Genomic DNA, 14539 nt, shown 5'->3' on the forward strand with positions numbered 1-14539 from the left:
TGTTCCTGTGGGTATGAACCCATTGTAAATAGGACCTCTTAGATAAGGTGTGGCCATCTGAATCAGGGCAGTCTTATTGATACTACTGGAGGCTTTATAAAGAGAAGAAACCAGAAGCTACAAGTCAGAGAAACAGGAGAGGAACCAGAGCTGGAAGCCAGCAGAAAACTAGAAGAGCAGATGAAAGGAGGAAGCACTGCTATGACGGGAGGCCAAGATACAAACCAAGGAGCTCTAATGATTGTTGGCAGCCAGCACCAGAAAGCTACAGACTCTGGGAGAAAGCAACACTGGCTCATATCTTGATTTTGGACATCTCCTGGATCTAGCCTAAAACCCATGAACCAATAAATTTCTGTTGTTAACTCAAAACCAGTCTGGGTATTTGTGACAGTGGCTCTGGGAAACTAAGATAATCAGAAAAGAAATGTTAAAATACTTACTTTTCTGCAGAAAAGGATGAATATCACCAATAAAACTTGGCAATTTGTTAAAATCCCAATCCAGTTTAGGTTATTTATATAAGACATCTACATGTGTTTTTTTATGGAAGATAAAAGGTAGAGAAGTTTCCAAACCTACAATTATTATAGAGTCAACATTTTGAGAAAATTCCCTTCCTTGGCCCATCTTCCCACTCCCCATCCACACTATTGCCATCCTTATGACTCTCAGAGAATGTGGCATTTGCTGTCTGTTTGCTAGAGTTGCTATAACAAATACCACAGACTGGTTGACTTAAACAACAATTCATCTTCCCCAGTTTTGGAGACTGGAAGTTCAAAAACAAGGTGTTAGCATGCCATGCTTTCTCTGATGTCTGTAGCATGACTTGCCAGCCAACCCCCTAACTCCATCTCTGCCTCTGTCATGTGGCCATCAGTCTTGTCTCCTCTCCTACTACTGTGTCCAAATTTCCTCTGTTCAGAAGGTCTCCAGTCAAATGGACTAAGGCCCACCCTGATTTGGCCCCATCTTTCCTTCAGGTAACATACTTACAAATGAGTCCACACCACAGGACCAGGAATTAGGACTTGAACCTGTATTTGTGGTGGACATGATTCAATCTAGAGCACTGCCTTTTCATACTTTAGAGTTGTTGCTTAGGTGTTTTTGTTGCTATTGTTTTGCTACTTGTTTTGCTTATTTGCATGTTTGTTCCTGTCAGATCAAAGCAAAAAGCACACTCCCAGAGGCAAAAAAAAAACAACTCTGCTTGAACCTTCTCTAATACCCAGAATTATAACCTTGAGTTTCCCATGCCTAATTTCACACACACACACACACACACACACACACAGAGTTACTATTTTTTACTCAAGTCTTTAAGCAACATTAAATAATCAATGCTTTTTAAAATAACATTTTCCTGGGTATAAACAGTGATTTAAACAGATTGAGAAAATAGAGGAGATTGCCTTGCCACTGTACATGCAGGGTAACACCTATTACTGTGATGAAAGGCAAAACATTAAAAACAAAGTTTAATGATATTTTTCAATTTTTTAATATCCAATATATTTTTTACTTTATTTTAGTTTTTCTAAATTATTATGTATTCTATTTCTAATGTTTAAACCTGTCAATATTATTTCATTTTCCTACTAATTGAATTTGGTGATATATTAGGCTTCATTTTTGAAGAAGTTTTGGATCACAGAGGGGTTCAACTATGACAGGGGAGGAGCACTGGTGTGGGGTGTCATTGATGGGGGAATCATGGAAGGGAGGGAGTTCTCCAGGGCATGCATATAGGGTATTTAGATATGTTCAGATGTTTGTTGGTCATATGTGGATATGTATGGTCATAGTGGATAGTTACACATGACAACTGAGAGAGTGCTGAGTTCCCATCCTGGTGAGCTCTGGTACATTCCTCAATGTTACAGCAACAATCCCCCAAGTGCAAGGGCAAAGACCAGTGAAGAAGGATAGTCCACTGATGGTCCCTTGATACTGATGACTATGCTTATGCACTGGTGTGCTTGAAATTTCAACTAGGCCTAGAGCTGCAGGATGCCTAAGAGTTACCTCCTGAGAGCCTTCATGTTGCTCAAATGTGGCCACTCTCTAACCCAAACTCAGCATGTAAATGCATTACCTTCCCCCTAGCATGAGACATGACTCCTGGGGATGAGCCTCCCTGGTGCCAAGGGATTACTACCATCAGCTGGGGATGCAACTAGAAAAAGACATTGAATAAAAGGGGGAAATGGTAAAGACAAATGAGTTTGCATGGCTAAGAGAATTCAAAATGAGTCAGGAGGTCATCAGAAGGGTTGCACTTATGCACATCTCTGGGGAGACAGTCAAAGTAGATACAACCCCAGGTACTGGTGCTCCTGAGGGCTCTGGAGACACATAGATTCTGTGGTCATGACAGATGACTCTGGAGTTCATTGCCTTGCCAGTGGGCCCTACTTTGCAATTTGTGCTCCTGATTGTGAAGGTGTTGGACTCAGATGTGCCTTCTCTATACATGCCTCTTCTGTCACTTGTACTGAATTTGTGATTAGTGCTGGGGTTTGTGTATGTTTGGGAGAGTTCAATCTCTGAACTGTCCATGTGCCAGCTGGGCCCTGAGCCTCAGCAGAGTTGCAACATCTTTTCTCTGGTTTGTTGGATGTACCTAGGTCAGCTGATGGGGAGGTGAGGATGGCCCACTACCACAGCAGGGATCTGAGAGTGCCAACAACTGCTAGCAGGAAATCATATCCATTAGCCATGTGGGATCTAAGCCCCTCTCAATTTAGAGGTGGAGTGGACGTCACCATCCCAGAGTCCACAAAATGGAGGAATATAATATGGACTGGAGTGGACTTGTTTGTATTCTACTATAGGCTTGTTGTGACTAGCAATGGAAGAAATTGTATCATTGATGTGGAGACAATGGCCACAGGAGTTGCTAAGGATAGGGATAGGGAGGAAGAGGTATGATATGGGGCATATTCAGGACTTGGAGTTTTCCTGAATGATATTGCAGGGACAGATGCAGGACAATGTTTATCCTGCCCTAACCCACTGGATGGACTGGGGGAGAGTGTGAACTACAATGTAATCTGTGGTTCATGCTATGTGGCAGTGCTCCAGGGTGTATTCATCAAATGCAATGAATGTGCCTTACTGATGAAAGGGGATGTTGATGTGGGAGTAGCAGGGGTGGGAGGATGGGGAGTGGGGTATATGGTAACCTCTTATGTTTTTTAACATAACATTTTGTGTGATCTATTCATCTATTTTTTTAAAAAAGACAATTTAAAAGAGATACTATAGAAACATAAAAAACAAAACAAAACCCTAATCCCCCTAAGAGAATTAAGTCACCTAATAAAGCTTCCCTGATTTGTCTTAAATATGTTCATCAGCACAGACCCTGGAGTCCTGTACATCCCACCCCCATAAAACTGGGGACCCCAAGGCAGAACTTTGCATTTCATTCCCTTGAGAAGCCTACCTTACAATCTAAAGATATATTTCTGTTTTCTTGATTTACACCCCCTCAATAAATTCTCTGCTTGCCTAATTAAAAAAATAAAATAAAATAAAATAAAATAACATTTTCCTGGGTATAAACAGTGATTTAAACAGATTGAGGAAACAGAAAAACATAAGAAAATACAAATAATTCATCGTCCCACCTAGGAATAACCATTGTTAATTTGACATTTTAACTATTTAAGCTAGTTTCTAGGTACAGATACACATTTGTCATGATGTATCCATGATAGTTTAATGCTGCATAGTTTTTAATCATATAGTGACTATTGTAAAAGCTAATATTTAATAGAAATAAACAGCTACATTAAAAACTCTGTCTCACTAACCATTAATATTTCTGTAACCAATTTGTTCACATCCTGATTTCCTTGATTTTTCTTATTCTCCTCTTCTTGGCTTGTAACCAAAAACCATAGAGCTTCCTATTAGGGTTTCAAAGACCGAAATAGATGTCCTTCTAACCTCCAGCGGCAGGTTTTGATTTTTTTTTTTTTTTTTTTTTTACCTTACTCACAGTCTTTTTTTAAAATTCGTGCTCTGCTTTTGGCAGCCCCAGCTAATCAAAGGAAAGATGTGAAATTGCCCTTGCAGAGGTCCTATTAAAATGCTATTTCTAAGATAGACCCTTTCACTCTTTTACTGTACAAGGTTAAAAAGTACTTAGAAAACCTAAATTATCTCTGGTCTCTTGATCTCTCAATTTTCTATTTAATCCTTCAACAGGTTTTATTGAGCACCTATGAAGTGTGAAGTGCTGGTCTGCAGCAATAAATAGGACCCTTGCTAGCCTGGTGCCACTGTTCTAAAAGGCTGTACTGCTTATTCGCCTGCAAGTTTCTAAGAACAAGATTCATGTCTGTTGCAGCTGGGTATCCATCAGCTCCTAGAAAAGTGCCTCTGTCTCAAGAATAGTGGTTTGCCAGGGAAACGGACTTTGGCCCAGTGGTTAGGGCGTCCGTCTACCACATGGGAGGCCCGCGGTTCAAACCCCGGGCCTCCTTGACCCGTGTGCAGCTGGCCCATGCGCAGTGCTGATGCGCGCAAGGAGTGCCCTGCCACACAGGGGTGTCCCCCGCATAGGGGAGCCCCACGCGCAAGGAGTGCACCCATAAGGAGAGCCGCCCAGCGCGAAGGAGGGAGCAGCCTGCCCAGGAATGGCACCGCCCACACTTCCCGTGCCATTGACGACAACAGAAGCGGACAAAGAAACAAGACGCAGCAAATAGACACAGAAAACAGACAACCGGGGGAGGGGAGGGGAATTAAATAAATAAAAAAATAAAATCTTAAAAAAAAAAAGAATAGTGGTTTGCCAAATGAAAGAAATGAAAGGTAAATTGCTTCAGAAAGTAAATAAGTTGTGCCACAATCTTTACAGATTTCTTTCTTTGAACAAGGGCAATCAAGTCCTAGTGAAAGGACAAACATCTCTAGGAAGAATGTCATATGAAACTCCTCTCACTCATTTAAGAAGTTAGGGAGAATAAATTTTCCAACCAACTGACTTCCAATTTGGGCTGGGAGAGAAAAGGGACAAACACATGCTTTGGACCATAGAGGAATGATCCGGGTGTCCAGACGTGGAACTAGTTGGAACAAGTGATGATGCCCTTTGGGGGTCAAAGTGAGTGGTAGAAAATCTCTGAATTTCTGAGGACAAACTTTGCTTATTTCACAATTTCATTCTACTCAGAATTCTTACTAAGAGAAAGGAACCCAACACAGAATACTAAATATATATGTTTGCAAGGAGCCACCAGGAGAAACCATGAAAGTGATCAATCAAGCCTGGCCCCATTTGGGGACTGGGAGACAAAGACAAAATGAGACTCCCTTCCCTCCTATCCACTGCAGAGAGAGATTTTGCCCTGCAAATACACACTCAGACTGTGATTTATCTTCAGATTTACAGAAAGTAGCTAGTGGAAAACATTCTTTTAAGCAATATTTAGCTGCTTGAAGTCTTGATTTTGTGAAATCCAGAATGTCAGCAAACTCAGAAATATGAGCAATGGGGTTAAAAGCCACAGTTTGGAGGTAAGTTAAAATATGACTTGATTTCCTTCTAAATAATTTCTCCTCCATTGGAATCCTATCTGTTAATCATTCATGTAAGCCGTAATGGAAAACAGATGCAAAATCAATTTGCAAGTACTGGCAGTCAGTTAAAAATCAATAAATGTATACTGACTATAGTGTCAAAACACACAATTACAGACCCTAAATCAATCTTTCTTCCTCTCTCTCTCTTTCTCTTTCTTTTCTTCCTTCTTTTTCTTTCTTTCTCTCTTTCTTCTTTCTTGACTTGGCATTAGAACAAGAGTATAAAGAGAACTAATGGAGCAAATTTCAGACAGGATATGGTAACTTTCTAAAGGATTAACTGAATTGCCACATTGAAATTCAATGTCTTTTGGTGTCTTAGGCTTTACTTACCTCTTGGAAATCTTTCATAGATTGTCTTTGGCTGGTTTGGAGCCTTTTATTCAAGTGGCCTTATCTCAGTCTGGAGCAAGCAACAGCAAATAAAATAACAGAAGAGAAAGAACATATAGGATTTTCTAAAAATGCACATTCATGAATATTCACACAAGTACTGATAGGCTAGCATACATAAATACTTTCCTCTTACATTTATTTTCATCCCATTGTATAGCTTAAATACAGTATGTGCTTTGATGATCAGTCTAGCTTTCTGAAACTCTAATGTAATTACTTCATTTCCCTACTTTAAAAATCTTCTAGGGATCCCCGTTGACTCTACGTTAAAGTTTAAATTCATGGTATGTTATAGCCTTTATAATCTATTCTTGAGCCTTATCTCCTAGGCAACTCCCACCCCAGCCATGGGCCCTGGCTGCCTTTCTTTGGCTGACACAAAAGGTACCTCCTATGGAATGTCTGCTCTGAATCTTCAAATTGACCGAATGCCCTCCTCTGAAGTCCCATGTCACCCTCTGCCTAGCTCTCTGTCCTATCAGTGGACAGTGATGGGTCCACATGTCAGTCTTCCTCCCTAAACTGTATGCTCCCAAGGGCATTCATCCCTTTAGCTTTAGGGTATAGCCTGACCTGCCATAAAATCAAAGTAATCACTTGTTAAACTGAACAGAATTGCATTTATTAAAGCACTTAGTGTATGTCAGTGGCTACAAACCACCCAAGTGAAATGGATGCTGAGATGACTCTCCTAACACGGGGCAAATTCCCCTTAGAGCAGTCAATATGTCAACATGATGCACGCCTGACTGGGATAAAGAAAGATTAGAGACAAAGTAGAAACAGAACTGACAACTCCCATGTGTTTCTTCCTCCCTCTCTCCCTTCCTTCTTTCCTTTCTTTCTCTTGCTCTCACACTTTTCTCTCTCCCTCTACTCCCTGCACAATTTTCCATTTCAATACACACATAGACAAACACACTGCATTAAAACAGTAAACTGTCCATATTCCACTAGATCAACTCTTGGCTAGAGTGTCAGAATGATTTGGAGGCTGGATGGTTTATATGGAGAGCTAAGAATCAATTCATAGGTGAAAGTATTTTAAGTCAGAATGTACTGAAAGAAAAAAAAATGGGGTCCTGGCCTAAGTGTGGTTGTAAAGTTATTCCTTCTGTCTATAAAATGGCCCCAGATTGCAGCTGGGGACCCATCATGCACAGACACAAATCATCTCAGAGATCAAGGCCAATGGGCCTCCATGTTTGTAAGTACGAGCATGCTGGTTTTCTGCTTTGTTTTTTTACTCATTAACGTATGGAACACCTTTCATGTGCCAGGCACTGTACTAGCTATGGGGACTGAGAAATGAATCTGGGGCTGCTGTAACAAAGTACTACCAACTTGGTGGCTTAAAACAACAGAAGTTTATTGTCTCACTGTTCTGGAGAATGTAAACCCAAAATCAAAATTTTGGCAAGGACATCCACCCTCTGAATCCTGTAGGGAGAATCCTTCCTTGCCTCCTCCTAGCTTCTGGTAGCTTGCCAGCAATCCTTGGTGTTTTGGCTTGCAACGGTAGAACTTCAAGCTCTGTTTCAGTTACCACATGACACTGTGTCTCTTCAGCCCTTCTGCCAAGGACACTGGTCATAGAGGACTAAAGGCCCACCCTACTCCATTATGACCTCATTTTGACAAATTCCGTCTTCAATGACCCTGTTTCCTATCAGATAGTATTCTGAAGCACTGGGGTTTAGGATTTCAAAACATCTTTTTCAAGGACATAATTCAATCCATAATAGCTGTCCACAAAGACTTACAAAGTAGTAGAGGAAGACAGGCATCTCGAGAAAAAGGTGTACTGAAATTTACAGAGAACACTGGGGTCCATATAAAAGAGTGGTCATTCTCACCTGAGGCAGGCAGGAAAACCTCTCTAAGGTAATAACCCTTGAGCTGAGTCTTGATAGAAGAAGTAACATTTCCCAGGGAGATGGGGGCATAGAGGGAGCGGCTTGAGTTCTGTCACTGGGCATAAAAGCACCTTAGTAGAATTAGGGGAACTACTAGGAGTTCTGCTGGGCTTGCAAGATAAAGAGAAAGATAAAGCCTAGAAAAGCAGGCAGAATCCAGATTATGAAGGCCTTGGAAGTCAGGCTAAGGATTTTGAAATCTATCCTGTAAGGAAAAAAAGAGTATTTGAAGGTGTGACAGATGATTTATTGTGATTAGAGTTTGCATTTTCCCTGCTGACCCCCATCCCCACCCCACCCACCAACTTTCAAGGTAGCCAGGCTCCTTTCTCTTGCCCTCCATGCCCTGGGTGGGGAGGGCGAGAAGAGAGATTCCCTTTGGCTAGAAAGGGAAATCAAGTTGTTGGGTCACTGGAGAGTCAAGGACACAAACCTGGTGATCTGGTTGGTAAGAACTCAAGAGGAAAAGTATGTCAGAGAAGCTGTATCTCCAGCACTGCTGTTCCCACCCAGGCAAGGACATGAGCACCTCAGCTGACACAATAGCTGTAAATCTGGAAACCCATCCAAATTGCAAAAATGAGGAAATTAGTGGCAACTATGACAGACAGAAGAGTAGAAGGCACTCTCCACTTTTCAGGGCACCTTGTAAGCTTTTTGGATTCATGGGGTACTATAGAAAGAGGGAAGGACTCCAGTTGAGTTCTATGATTGAATTTCTTGTTTGCTGTAAGAAGGGGGATTAGAGTTAAATTTAATTGGATTTTTTAAAAAATGTCATATTTCATGGACACCCAAGTCTGTGGAGAAAAAGGTATGTATTTACTACAAAATGTTTTATAAGGAAAATAACATGATCAGATGGATTATAGAAGGATAATGCTTGAGAAAATTCACCTGGCTTCCATAGACTTTATTGCAAGTGGGAAATCCAATCTTTCTAGGAACTGGTTTAAAAGGGACCAAGGAATGGAGAAAAGGTCCACAAAGGAAGTACGGCATTCATCTTCTGGAAAGGTCACCATTCCCAGATGAAAGGAGTACATGCTACAATCTATGCCTGGGAAATAAGAGGTCAGAGATGGAGGCCAGAGTCTGGCATATTCCCAACAGCTCAGGAAGTGTTAGCAACAATATAGCCTCCCCAAATCAGTTCAGTCTTATATATATATTTTTAAATATATATATATATTTAAATCACAGATGTGATAATAGATCTAAAAAAAGAACTTCAGTATTATTGGGTCCAAATCCATGCCTTGAGGCATAAAATATTATCATTTTAGAAATAAAAATACCAAATGCCAATGAAATTAATTCATTAAATATCTTTAAATTCATTAAAATCATTCATTAACACATTTATTCAATGAACATGGACTGAACACCACCATGTTCCAGATACTCGGCTAAAAACTGCCTTGAGAAAGTCTAGTGATGGGAAGATAAATATAAATGAAAATTTTATTTATTTTTATAACAGGGTTTTGTACATTCCCTTTGGAGTGTCCAGCCTGCAAATGACCCCATTTCTCTGAGAACTCTCCTCACTCTCAGCCCTCAGTACTGACCCCTGGAAGATGTGCTTTTGTGATTAATCAAACACTCTGGTCTTAAATGATTGCATCTGGTATGCACATCAGACCAAAGATGGACCAACTAAATTCTCTCTTCAGGGACTTTGGAATTGGACCTGAGAAATAGTCTCTTTGTCTGAGCTTGTCTCAGGTTGAAGACAGTTTTAATAGATTATATTTCAAAGAATTTCATAAAAAGTTTGCAATATAAAGTTGTTCAGAATAACTTCTAACCTTTCTAATGTCTGCAAAATCTACTGTGATGGCTTCTTTTTCATTCCTAATATTGTTTTTTTGTGCTTTGTCTCTTTTTTCTAGAATGGTCTTGTCAGAGGTTTGGCAAATATCTTAGTGTTTCAATAAACCAGTATTTGACTTTGCTATCATCTCTATTTTATGTTTTTCTGTTTCATTAAATTCTGCTCTTATTGTTTCGATTTTCTTCCTTCTTTGCTTTGAGTTTATTTTACAGTTCTTTCTTCTACATCTTGAAATAGAAGCTTAGCTCAATTTTTAATCATTTTTTCTAATACAAGCATTCAAAGTTATACATTTCTAAGTATTGTTAAAAGTACATCTCATATGATTTGAAACTATTTTGTTATAGTTAAGCCCAATATAACTAGATTTTCCATTATGGTTTCTGCTTTTACCCTTTTGAGAAGGATATTTCTTATTTCCAAATATATTGGAAATTTTCCAGTTTCAAGCATATGAAATTTTTGAAGACTTGTCCATAATATGGTCAATTTTTGTAAATGTTTTGTGTTTATTTAAAAAATGTGTATTCTATAGTTATTGAGTGTAATATTCTATATTCATTAAGTCAAATTTGTTAATCATGTTTTTGAATCATCTGTGTATTTAGAACTTCATTTTCGGTCTCCATATTCCATTAGTTCCAAATAGAAGTATTTTTTTTTTCCCTGCACCTTGTGATTTTTATTATTATTCACAAAAATATATTATGAGATCTTTCCATAACAGTGCAATGAGAACTTCCTCATTCATTTTTTAAATATTTTTTCCATTTATTTGTTTTTTCTTCATAATTCAATTTTATTGATACATATTAATAAAGCATAAATCAATCCAAAGTATACAATGAATGGTATTTGGTATAATCACATATTTGTGCATTCATCACTTCAGTCATTTTTAGAGCATTTTCATTATTCCAATAATAATAATAAACAAAAAACAAACAACCTAAACTCACGATCTCTCAATCAAATAGACATAGTTTTAAATCTCCCAATACCTTGTGGATTTGCCTATTTCTCCTTGGACTTTTTGCTTTTTACTTTTTTTGAGTGTATATTATCATGTACTTAAAAATATTTAATGTTACATTTTCTTGGTAAATTGAAACTATTATTTTGAAGTGATTTTTAACCAAAAAGTTTATTTTGCCATGAAGTTTATTTTGCCTGATATTAATATACTTATGTACTTTCTTTTGATTACTGTTAGCATGATGCATTTTTTTGATTACTGTTAGCATGATGCATTTTTTTCCATGCTTTAACTTTCAACCTTTCTTTATCCTTACATTTTATGGTATATTCATTATAAATAATATATGTTTGGATTGTATTATTTATTTATTTATTTATTTACTTACTTACTTATTTTCCCTTCCCCCACCCCCACCCTGGTTGTCTGTTCTCTGTGTTTATTTGCTGCATCTTCTTTGTCCATTTCTGTTGTTGTCAGTGGTATGGGAATCTGTGTTTTTTTTGTTGCGTCATCTTGTTGTGTCAGCTCTCCATGTGTGTGGCACCATTCCTGGGCAGGCTGCACTTTCTTTCGCCCAGTACGGGGCACACTCCTTGAGCGTGGGGCTCCCCTACTTGGGGGACACCCCTACGTGGCACGGCACTCCTTGCGCACATCAGCACTGAGCATGGGCCAGCTGCACATGGTTCAAGGAGGCCCGGGGTTTGAACCGCGGACCTCCCATGTGGTAGACAGACACCCTAACCACTGGGCCAAGTTCGCTGCCTGATTGTATTTTAATAAGCCAGTATAACTATCTTGTCTAGTTAGGAGCACTTGGTTCATTTACAATTAATGAAGTATTGTCTCATGATCCCTTTAAATATTGCCACTATCATATTCCCTCTTTCTTATGCAAAACCCAATTCGAAATATATATTTTAGACCTTCATATTTTTTCTCCAAGTCCTTAAATCCCTTTCATTTTTCCATTTTATATTCTCTCTATACTGAATTATGCATATTTTTGTGATGTTCGTTAACTCTCTCTTCAGCTATAAATAATTTGCTGTTAAACATGCTGAATATTTTTCAAGTATTATATTTTACATTCCAAAATTTTGTTTTAATAGCTACTTGGTTATTCTTTAGGGTTTCTTATTCCTTGATGGTACTTCTCATGTTATCTTTTATTACTGAAATAGAGTAGGCATAGCTATTTTTATTCTGTGTCTGATGATGCCAATATCTGGAATATTTGCAGGTCTTTTGCTATTTGTTGCTACCAGTGTTTTTGTTTGTGAAGATTTATTTCCTTGTGTGCTTGAAATCTTTTAAGTGTGTTGCTTATTTTTCTTGTGAAATTATTTATGAGAATTCTTGGAGGATTATGATAAAGGTGCATTCCTCTAGACAGAATTTGCTTTTTCTCTGCCACACACTGGTGAGTACTACCAGTTTGAAATCTTACTTTTCTTTGTCTTTGTAATTACACCTAAGCACACATTTAACTGCATCCCACAAGTTTTGATAAATACTAGTTTCATTATAATTCAGTTAATATGATTTCTAAAATTTTAATTTTTTCTTTGACCTATGGGATATTTAGAAGTATATTGCTTAATTTCAAAACATGTGGGAATATACAAGTTATCTTTTTGTTATTCATTTCTAACTTAATTGCACTGTGATTAGAAAACATACTTTGAATTATTTTAATTGATAAAATGTGTCAGTACTTGACTCATGGCTAAGAGTATGGTTAATTTTGGTAAATATTTCATATGTGCTTGAAAAGAATGTATTCTACAGCAGTTGGGGACAGTATTTCATACCTATTTAGTTCAATAACATAACAATTATTTTAATTTCAAACATGTTATCCTCCCCTGTAGTTCATATCTTTTCTATTCATTTCTTGTCTGGTTATTCTATTAGTCATTGAGAAATGGTGTAGGCATTCTACAACATTCTAAAAAAGTTCTAATATAGTTGTCAACAATCCCTGTTTCCTAGGATTCATGCCCTTGTGTAATCCCTTCTTTTGAACTGTGGACTAGACCTACTGACTTGATTCTACTGCGTATAATATGGCAAAAGTGATAGGATGTTACTTCCAAGATTAGGTTACAAAAAGACTCTGGGGTCTGTTTTGTTTGCCTTCTCTTGCTCTCTTGCTTGCTCACTCTGATGGAAGTTAGCTGTCATGTGACGTGCCATAGGTAGAGGAACTTGTGGCAAGGAACTGAAAAAAGGCCTTCACACAACAGCCAGAGAGGAACTAAGACCCTTAGTCCAACAGCCTGTGAGGAACTGAATCCTGTCAATAACCACATTGGAAGCAGATCTTCCCCCAGCTGAGACTTTAGGTGAGATTGCCTTGAGTCAGAGGACTCAGTTAAGCCATGCCCAGATTCCCTGATTCGCAAAAACTGAGACAATAAGTGTATGTTTTAACCTGCTCTTTTTGGGGCAGTTTGTTATGCGGCAATAGATGACTAATATAAGAAAGGCATGTTTAACTATCCCAGGCTGAGGAGTTATCTATTTCTTCTTTAAATTCTGTTATCTTTTAGTTACATATATTTTGAAATTATGTTAATAAGTACATACATGTTTATATTTTTATAAAAGATTGATCTTTTCATAACCATAAAATACCCCTCTTTCTCTTTAAAAATACTTTTTGACTTGGGGTCTACTTCTTCTGATATTACTCATGCTACATTGGACCTCTTTTGATTGATGTTGCATTTATATATTTTTCTATACTTTTATTTTCAAACTTGTGTCCTGATGTCTAATGTGCAGCAGATAATTAAGTTTTGATTTTTAAAATCCAATCTGACAATCTTAGTCTCTTATAATTGGTACATATTGTCTATTTGCATTTAATGTAATTACTGATATATTTGGATTTAAATCTTCCATCTTCTTTTTGTTATTGTTTTTTTTAAACATCCAATTTAGTAGCATTCTTATGTGAGGAAACAGAGACCAAACATTGGAGGAGTCTTTTACTTCAATATATTCTATCACACAAAAAACATTCTGAAGAATAACTTCTGGCCCTAGCCTCCTGTTACTTTCTTTAAAATATATTTTTGTTAGAGAAGTTGTGAACTTACAAAACAATCACGCACATGTGTGGAATTCCCATAGAACACTCCTCCACCAACACACTACATTGTTGAGGAACATTTGTTACACATGAGATATTATCATCAGACATTACCACTATGGTCTATAGCATACATGTTTTTCATACCCTCCTATTATTAACAAAGTACATCTCTGGCTTTGATGTAAGAATATTACAGTATTGTTGTTAACTATAGTCCATAGGTTATATTAATTGCATTTTTTCTCATGCTTTTCCATTTACTTACTACCTTGCAATACTGATGTATATTTATTTTAGTTCATAGAAGAAAATTCTTGTATTTGTACTATTTGCACCATTAATCACAATTCTCATCCACTTCTGGGTTTATTGTGTTATTTAGTCTCTGGATGATTCTCGAGCTTTCTTTCAAATGACATTTACATCCCTAGACTACCCTTCTCAGGCACAATCCCATTTATAAACCAGCTGCATTAGTTATACTCACTATAATGTGTTACCATGAACTCTATCCATTTCCACACTTTTACAGTCAAGTTAATTAAAAATTCTACATACATTAAACATCAGTACCCCTTATCAGCCCTCTTCTTACATCTGAAAAACCTGTACTCTAGGTTTTAATTCCATGTGTTTATTCTTTGTATTCAGTTCATATTAGTGAGACCATGCAATATCTGTTCTTTTGTGTCTGACTTATTTCACTT

General features: G+C 37.7%; 1 long non-coding RNA gene across 1 annotated transcript in view; it reads right to left on the reverse strand.

Annotated features, from left to right (window-relative positions):
* Positions 1 to 6007, reverse strand: part of LOC131279609 (uncharacterized) — a 32491-nt gene extending 26484 nt beyond the window's left edge. The window contains exon 1 of the long non-coding RNA XR_009187005.1: positions 5935 to 6007. This is a non-coding gene — a long non-coding RNA (uncharacterized lncRNA). The remainder of the gene's footprint in view (positions 1 to 5934) is intronic.
* Positions 6008 to 14539: the final 8532 nt, after the last annotated feature.

The sequence above is a fragment of the Dasypus novemcinctus genome, chromosome 8 (assembly GCF_030445035.2).
Source record: "Dasypus novemcinctus isolate mDasNov1 chromosome 8, mDasNov1.1.hap2, whole genome shotgun sequence".
Classification (NCBI taxonomy): domain Eukaryota; kingdom Metazoa; phylum Chordata; class Mammalia; order Cingulata; family Dasypodidae; genus Dasypus; species Dasypus novemcinctus.